General features: G+C 36.1%; 1 long non-coding RNA gene across 1 annotated transcript; it reads left to right on the forward strand.

Moving 5' to 3' along the window:
• Positions 1-1266: 1266 nt before the first annotated feature.
• On the forward strand, positions 1267-6973 carry LOC125869088 (uncharacterized). Its single transcript, XR_007446771.1, has 4 exons — positions 1267-1515; positions 1595-1667; positions 6532-6657; positions 6739-6973. It is a non-coding gene; the product is annotated as an uncharacterized LOC125869088 (long non-coding RNA).
• Positions 6974-8931: the final 1958 nt, after the last annotated feature.

Raw genomic sequence — 8931 nt, forward strand, 5'->3', positions numbered from 1 at the left:
AATTCTGAGAGTCAACCTATTTTATTATATAGCTTCTAAATATTTTAAATTGATAATTATTGTAATTTTTAATACTTTTTAAGTCATTTGTAAATGATATATGTTGCTTCCTTGATTGAGACTTTTCCATTTGTGACTTATATATATATCACAAATGGAAAAGTCCCAATCAAGGAAGCAGCATATATCATTTACAAATGACTTAAAAAGCATTAACAATTACAATAATTATCAATATATATTCTACTATATTATAAAAGGGAGTTTAGGCCCAATATATATATATGTATAAAAAAAAAATTAGAAGGGAGTTTATGCCCAAGTTCTACTATATAATAAATATAATATATAATATTCAAGAAAGTCCCAATCTTGAATATTATATATTATACTTGGGCATAGTAGAAATTTTAAAAGTCCCACAAGTATAATATATAATATTGAAGATTGGGAAAAATATCAATCTTGAATATTATATATTATAATTGGGCTTAAACTCCCTTTTATAATATAGTAGAATATAAAAGGGAGTTTAGGCCCTATATATATGTGTCACAAATGGAAAAGTCTCAATCAAGGAAGCAACATATATCATTTACAAATTACTTAAAAAGCATTAAAAATTACAGTAATTATATATATATATATATATATATATATATATATATAATTTTAAAAGGGTGTTTATGCCCAAGTTCTACTATATAATATTCAAGAAAGTCCCAATCTTGAATATTATATATTATACTTGGGCATAGTAGAAATTTTAAAAGTCCCACAAGTATAACATATAATATTGAAGATTGGGAAAAGTATCAATCTTGAATATTATATATTATAATTGGGCTTCAACTCCCTTTTATAATATATTAGAATAAAGTTTCAGTATCTATATCTTCTATATTTTGTATTATATCATAATAAAAGATAACACTTTTTCATATAGAAAGATGACGACTTTTTTAATGAGTTATGACATTTCTAAAGGATTGTAATTTTTCTAAGGATTGTAAATTCACTTATTCATATTGCCTTTTATTAACTATAAACAGAGGAGTTCTATCACATTTTCAAACTACAAAATTCTAAATATTCTATTATTTAATTTCTCTTTTAAAAACACCCAAATTAGTATATCATCTTTTTTTTTTTTTTTTATTGAAAGGAGGTCTAGTTGACCATTTATTATCAAAGCCCAAAATTGGCCCAAAAGTACTACAATACTAACTCAAACAAAAACAACAAAATAAACAGAAAAAGGAAAGAAGAACAAAACTAAATGAAATTGGGAAATTCCAGCCGCCATTCTTCAGAACTTCATCTAGCAGAAGAACCATGGAGGACAACGGAAGACGTGGAGTCGATTCCCTTCAGGCTACTAGAGCTGACAACGTAGGTGCCAGTGAGTCTTGATTGTTTTACAAGGGCATTCAAACCTCTCACAAATGCCATAAATCAATCAAATAAAGGCTTCTTCAACTCCTAGCACTACAAGTCCTATCTTGCACAACCATGGTGAGACCAATTCCCCTTTATCCAGAACCCCTTAGGCGATTAGGTAGTAATCTTCACTATGTTTTCTCTTTCTTGACAGGTTGAGCTCAGCTTGGAGCTAATACCACTGTCTAAGCCAGAAGAATCCATAGATCCATTTATTAACTAATCGAGTAAGTGAATCACGCTTCATATCGACTTGCGTGTGAAAATTTCCCCATTGCCCCAATGATTGATTTTCAATTTGGGTACCCATTGGAGATTTCTGCAATTTCAAGAATGGATTTGTAGTTATTGCAATTGCTAATTGTTGTTTGTTCTTTGTTGTGCTCCCCTCCCCCTAATGTTGAAATTACCATCCTGGTATTTTTTTTATTCTAAGATTTGGGGTCTGATTCTTGTCCAACTGTAATATACTTCTAGCTTCTCTTGATATTTCTTGAATTGATGAATATGTTAGGAGATCTGTACCTACAAAATAGACACGTTTAGCAAAAAAGTCTGCCAGTTTGTTGCCTTCCATGTAGGTGTGTTCTACAGTTGTGTTTGACTCCACCAATAAACTCTTTATCTTTGTGATATCTACTGTAATGCACCATGGAGTTTCCCACCCTCCATCTAATATGTTCTTTATGGCTAAAGAGTCTGTCTCCATTGTCAGTGGAAGATAATGGTGATTAATACAATACTCTAATCCCATTCTGAAAGCTAAAACTTCTACCACAAGGTTGGAGTTCACCCCAAACCCTCTCCCTTCAGTATACATCAAGTTTCCTGCTTCATTTCTAACACAAAAAGCACCTGAGCTAGGATCAGGGTTCCCTTTTGCAGCCCCATCAGTGTTACACTTATATCCCCTACTAGGAGTTTTCCAGTAAACCATCTTGTACTCAATCCTTGGTGTATATGCTTCGAGGAATTGCACTAGGTCAATCCATGATGTGGGGAGATTATGTAACCAAGGATATAAGTTTTGAGCCATGTACACCAGACTTCTGCAGATTTCCATTCTCATGCTAATTGCTGATAATTTCCCTCCATGTTTTATTGTATTTCTTCTCTTCATATGTGTCACAAAATGAACATGGGAACAACCTTATAGATAGGCTTGACCTTTGGTACACCATTTGTCAGCCACCATTTATAAATACTATCTTTCATGTGGATAAATGGACCATCTACTAATGTTCTTGCTGCAAAGAAAAGCCATAATACTTTAGAATCAAGGTAAATCATGAAAAAATGCTCTATTGTTTCTTGAACTCCTTCTCCACAGCAACAACAAATCATTTCATCACATATCCTATTTCTTATCAGAGCCTCCCCAATAGGTAACCTCTTCTTCCAAAGCCTCCACGAGAAAAAGGATACCTTAAAAGGAACCCCTCTACTCCAAATATACTGAAAACAATGTTGAACATCTCCTTTTTGTCTGATGCTATCCTAGGCAGATCCTACAGTAAATTTTCCTGATTTATTCTACATCCACCGGGGCTTATCCCATACCTCAGAATTTTCTTCACAATTTACTTGAGTAAGAACATGTTTACTCACTTTTTCAGGAAGAATTTGTTGTATCCTTTCTACATTCCATCTCCCATTTTAGAAAAGTTGTCTGATGTCCTCCCATTGATTGTGTCATGCTCATTAGTGATAGGCAAATAATAGTGCAGAGACCCTAATTGAGTCCAATTGTCAAACCATACACTAGAGTGCCCCATATTTGGTTCCCACCAGATTTCTTGATCAAACATATTCTGGCCTCCAATATGTTCATCCAGGTCTGAGTTCCCCCTTTCCATTCCACCAATTGGGGTCTCACTCTTTTGCAATATTTGTTCCACGTGAAGTTTGTCCATAATGTCTTTTGTGTTCTAAATATCCACCACAGCTTAGCAAAAAGTATTTTGGAGACATCAAATAAAGATCTAAATCCCAAGCCCCCTTCCTCCTTAGGTTTACAAATGTCACTCCAGGCAACCCAGTGTTTATTTCTCCCCACTTTTTTGAAATTCCACAAAGAACTTGCAAAAATTCTATGCATGTCCAAAATCACACATTTTTGAGGATTAGTAGCAGATAATAGATAAATGGGGATGCTGCCCCCAAGGCCTAGCTCAAGTGGCCTAGCTCAAGTGGCAAAAGGTGGAGGATTTGTGGCTTAGGTCGCAGGTTCAATCCCCAAACCATGCAAAGCGAAGCCCGGCATTTAAGTGGAGAAGGGTAGAGGGGCGGGCCCATTATCCACTGAGTTTAGAAGGTTGTGATTGGTCCAAAGGGCCGGTCACAGATGGATTTCTCGGTTATAAAAAAAAATAAAATTAGATAAATGGGGATGCTACTCAATACATTATTGATTAAAACAGCCTTGCCTCCATAGGAAATAAGTTTCCCTTTCCAAGTTTGTAGCCTACTGTTGATTTTCTTCAATAATTTTGCAAAATGCACCTTTCTCTTCTTTGCATGTCCAATGGGACAACCTAAGTACATCATTGGAAATTTTTCCCTTTTGAAGCTAGTTTCCACCTCCTCAGTATTAATCTAAGCCAGAGCAGTTTTATGATAGACATCGAATGCACTTTTTTCTTTGTTAATCTTCTGCCCTAATTGAACTTCATATTCTTTAAGCACATTCTTAACTAATTTCACAGACTTAGTGTCAGCACATACAAATATGATTGTATCATCAGCATATGCCAAATGATTAATGTTGTCACTCCACTTTGACATCCCAAAACCTTTAAAGTCTGAATTGTCAAATGGGGAGTTTAAAGCTCTAGACAGTACCTCAGCAGTTAAGACAAACAATGCTGGAGAGAGTGGATCTCTTTACTTGACTCTTCTAGTTGAATGGAAAAAGCCATGTGTTTGTCCATTTATAAGAATTGAGTACCAATTATTAGCAACTAGTCTTCATACCATGTCCCTAACTCTAGTATCAAAGCCCATTTTTCCAGTACCTTTACCAAGAAACTCTAGTTGACTCTGTCATATACCTTTGCCATATCTAGATTTATTACCATATTTGATGGTTTCCCTCTCTTTCTAATGTCTGCTATGATCTTCTGTGCCAGTAACACATTTTCAATAATGTTCCTACCCTTCACAAAACCTGATTGGTTCTTTGAAATTAGGGTAGGTAACATTCTTTCAATTCTATCATGTAAAACTCTGGAGATAACTTTATTCAGGAAATTGCTCAGGCTAATTGGTCTCATATCTGAGATGGATTGGACCACTTCTTTTTTTGGCAATACAACCAAGTTGGTATGTGTTATAGATTTGGGGAGGGTGTATCCCTCAAAGAAAGCTTTCACCACTTTATAAACATCTTCACCAACTATGCTCCAACAACTTTGATAGAAGTGGCCAGTGAATTCATCAGGACTACTTGCACTTTCCCCATTCACAGCAAAAACAACCTTCTTTACTTCATCCATACTTGGACTAGCATTAATATCATTATTCATCTTATCAGTGATCAAATTGGGTAAATGTTGTAATAAGGACAACCTCAGTGCCGCTCCTAAAAAAAAAGATATTGCTTCTGTAGCCACTTGTTCTTCTCCTTCCACCCAAAGACCATCAGCATTTTGAATCCTAGTTATTTCCAATCTTTACCTTCTTCCCTTTACTAAATTGTGGAAAAAATTAGTGTTCTTTTCTCCTTCTACAAACCATTGAATGCCTGCTTTTTGCCTCCAAAACTCTTCCTCATAGTGGATATATTTTTTCATTTCAGCATGAGCCTTCTGCAAGACCCTTCTATTTTCAACAAAGAGGTTTTCTTCAAATAAATTTTCCTCCAGTCGGGCAATTTCTTCTCTAATAAGCATCTGTTTGAAAAAGTCCCCATACTTTTCTCTACTCCAATTAGATAGTGCAGTCTTAGTCTTCTTCATTTTCTATTTTAGGCTGATGAAAATATCTGTACAGTCAGTAGCTAACCAATGAGCTTTAACTACTTCCTGGAAATCTGCAGCCTCCGCCCAGAATTTGAGAAAATTGAAAGGTCTTCTAATGTAAGAGGATTGACCCTGCCCAGAATTTGAGAAACTTGAAAGGTCTTCTAATGTAAGAGGATTGACCCCCCCCCCCGAAGTGAGAAGTAAAGGGGCATGATCAGATCTAGTCCTAGCTAGGTGTTCAACCTCTACTAGACCATTTAAACCCATGCAAACTTGTTTGAACAACATGTCCAATCTTTTGAATATGCAATCTCTATCTGCTCTTCCATTCCACCATGTGAATGGACTACTTTTTAAAATTAATGTCAACTAGATCACAGGAGCTGACACAAATAGCAAATTCTTCATAGTCCTGTGGACATACAAGAAGCCCCCTATCTTTTCTTCATCATTAAAAGTAACATTGAAATCTCCTCCCACCAACCAAGGTAGATTCATGTTTAGATTGAGGTTATGAATGTCCTCCCACAGACCCCTCATCTCCTGTTCATCACACTTTGCATAGACAAATGTAGTAATTAAAGATTGTCCAGTTTCTTGCTATTTGTAACTGTAAAGATAATTGCAACTCAGTATCTGATAATACACCAACATGAATATGCTCTTGAATGAAGACCCAAATCTTCCCATTCTGATTGTAGTTAGCATATTGCTTACCAGTCTCCTCTTGTATTTATGAATATGTCTAATATCTTGAAATGGTTCCATTAAAGCAATAATGGAAAATTTATGGTATATGAAGCATCTGAATTCTGTGGAATGATTTCTGAGTTCTAATAGACCTCACATTCCAGACCAATGCCTTTAACTTCATTTATTAGTTATTTTCACTCCCCTCTTGGGGTTTACCCGGATAGGTTTGTTCTCCACCTTATTTCTTCCTCTAGTGGTGCTAGTGTCTGGTAGACCAGCATCTATCAATGCTTGGGTCATGTTGGTCTGATTATCAGCTTCTTCAAAGTCCTCCACTTGTCCTCTATGTTGGCCTCCTCCTCCATATCATGTGTCTGCTATTCTCTGATGTGAGATCAGTTCATGTAAAATTCTAATTGGTGGTGTTTTTGTGCAGGTTTCTATCAAGGTTGTCGTTCATTGGGGTCTCTATAAGCAATATCTTCCATCATTAGGATACCTGGACTTGTACCTTCTTGCAGACCCTGGAAATCTCTTGTGCATGAGGTATCAATCTGCAAAGGTACTACCAATTCGTGAGATACTTCATCATCTTGGTGCTTAACAATCATCACATCCTTCTCATTCTCTATTTCTGTTGCAGGTGTACTTTGTGAATCCTCCCCATTGCTCATCCCCTCTTGGATTACTTCATGGCTACTGTTATGATTGTCTTTCTCTACCCCTTTGTTCCTCCAATTGGTTTTTCCCGGAGTTTCTGTGTGTGCTTGTGGCATATCTGTATTATTTTTGTTGTAGCTCACCTTAATATATTGAGGGTTTTCCCTCCCCATGAGGGCATTTGTTGTTATATTCTCCACTGGTAATTTCTTATCTATTGCCCCTTCAGAGAAGTGCAATTCTTCATGCTCCTGCCTGATTACTTCTTTATGATGTTCATGCTTGTCATTGTTTAAATCGTCCGGTGTATCTGCAGGCACTTCTCCATCCTCTAGCTCATCCACCTGTAGGGCATCAAAAGGGTTAACAATATTAACACATTTTGCTGCACTCGACCTTTCTTTGTCTATCTCCTTAATTATATTGGTGGTGCCATTAACAATCTTGAATCTTCGATCGGTTTGTGGGATTCCATTTTGCGTGAACAATTTTCCCATTGATAAATCTCCTTTGCGTAGGTATATTTGATTTTTCTCCTCCTTTTATCCTTCAATTACTGCCTCATCTTCCTTTCGTTTGAGCGCCAGGATGCAAGCTCCTGCATTCCTCTTCCACGTGTCCTTGAAGCTTGCAGGTATGACAATATTTAGGAAGCATGTCATATTGTATTTTAACCTTTTGTACTTTATTGATCTGTGATCTTCTATTAACAACTTCCAACTCTACATAATCTAGAAGTTAAGCAATCAAATCCACCTGAACTTTTACTTTTGCATAGCTTAGACGGGTAATGTTAATGGTAGTCATATCCAGTTGGATTGGCTTCCCCACTACAGATGCTAGGGAAAATAGCGATTCCTTTACAAAGAATGTAGGGAGGAGGTCTGGGAATGATATTCATGCCATCACCTATGTGGTTTCTTCCCCTGGTTTGAAATTTGCATCGTAAATAAATGGCCTCATTTGATATGCTATTCCATTCTTCCCCATTATGTAGTAAGCATTTTTTGAGAGTATATTTACGAAATCCTCCATCAAATTAAACCTCATCAATATATGTATGTGCCTAAGGAGGCCAATCTTGCATTCACCTTTAATTTTACATTGTTTGAGGATTTGATTGCGTAAATCCTCTAGGTCAGGCCACTTATAGGAAAACTTACCAATCACAGCAAAATTGTAAACCTTCTATTACATTCATCTTGTCCACTTCCTCTTCAGTCCATGAGATACGTGGTATCCCGTTTGAGTATTCCACAGTCTTTAATGGGATTGATTTTTGTATTACTCGTTTATTGGCTGGTTTTAGCAAATCTGCGTATTTCACTTTTGGGTCCACAGCACAATCTGGTCATTCGACTTATTGATCACTAGTAGGCAATATCGTAGGCTCGACAGGCTTATTGGGAGATTTGCGGTGGTAGAGTTTTGGGAAATTGATGATAGATGTGGTGGTGAGAGTTGTGTTTTGGGGACTCTGGCCAGTCTCAGATGACTAACCAGTGGCCATACCGGCCATGCCGACAACGGCTACTCTAGAGTGAGAGGGTGATTTTGGGGTTAAGCGGCGGCTGGGGATAGTGGCTTATTCGCACGATTTAGTATATCATCTATATTTTATATTAATAATTATTTATATTATATTGTATTAAAAGTGGACACCTTTCCACATTGAAGGGTTGTCACTTTTTCAAAGTGTTGTGGCTTTTCTGAAGGGTTGACACTTTTATGAAGTGTTCTGGCTTTTCTGAAGGGTTGTCACTTTTCTGATATGGCACAATAAATACTTGTTCATACTATCCTTTGCTAGCTATAAGTAGAGTGGTTTACTCACATTTTTAAACTACGAAATTTCTAAATTTTCTATTCTTCTTCTTTAAACACCCAATTTAGTATTTCTTCTATCTTTTATATTATATTATATTATATTTATTATTTATATTGTATTAAAAGTAGATATCTTTTTTTAAAATAAGAATTTATGGCCAGCAAGCCATTTTTTTATTAATAGAAAAACACTAAAAGCCAAATTCACCAATGAGCTAGTTCAAAATGAACCGGCCTAGTTCAAAATAAGCTAAAAGAAAGCAAAATATCTAAAGATTTGTCTGAACATAGAACTAAGGGGTCGTTTGGTTGCGAATTAGTTATCCCAGGATTAATTATCCCGGGATTA

This window comes from Solanum stenotomum, chromosome 6 (assembly GCF_019186545.1).
Source record: "Solanum stenotomum isolate F172 chromosome 6, ASM1918654v1, whole genome shotgun sequence".
NCBI classification, from domain to species: Eukaryota; Viridiplantae; Streptophyta; class Magnoliopsida; order Solanales; family Solanaceae; genus Solanum; species Solanum stenotomum.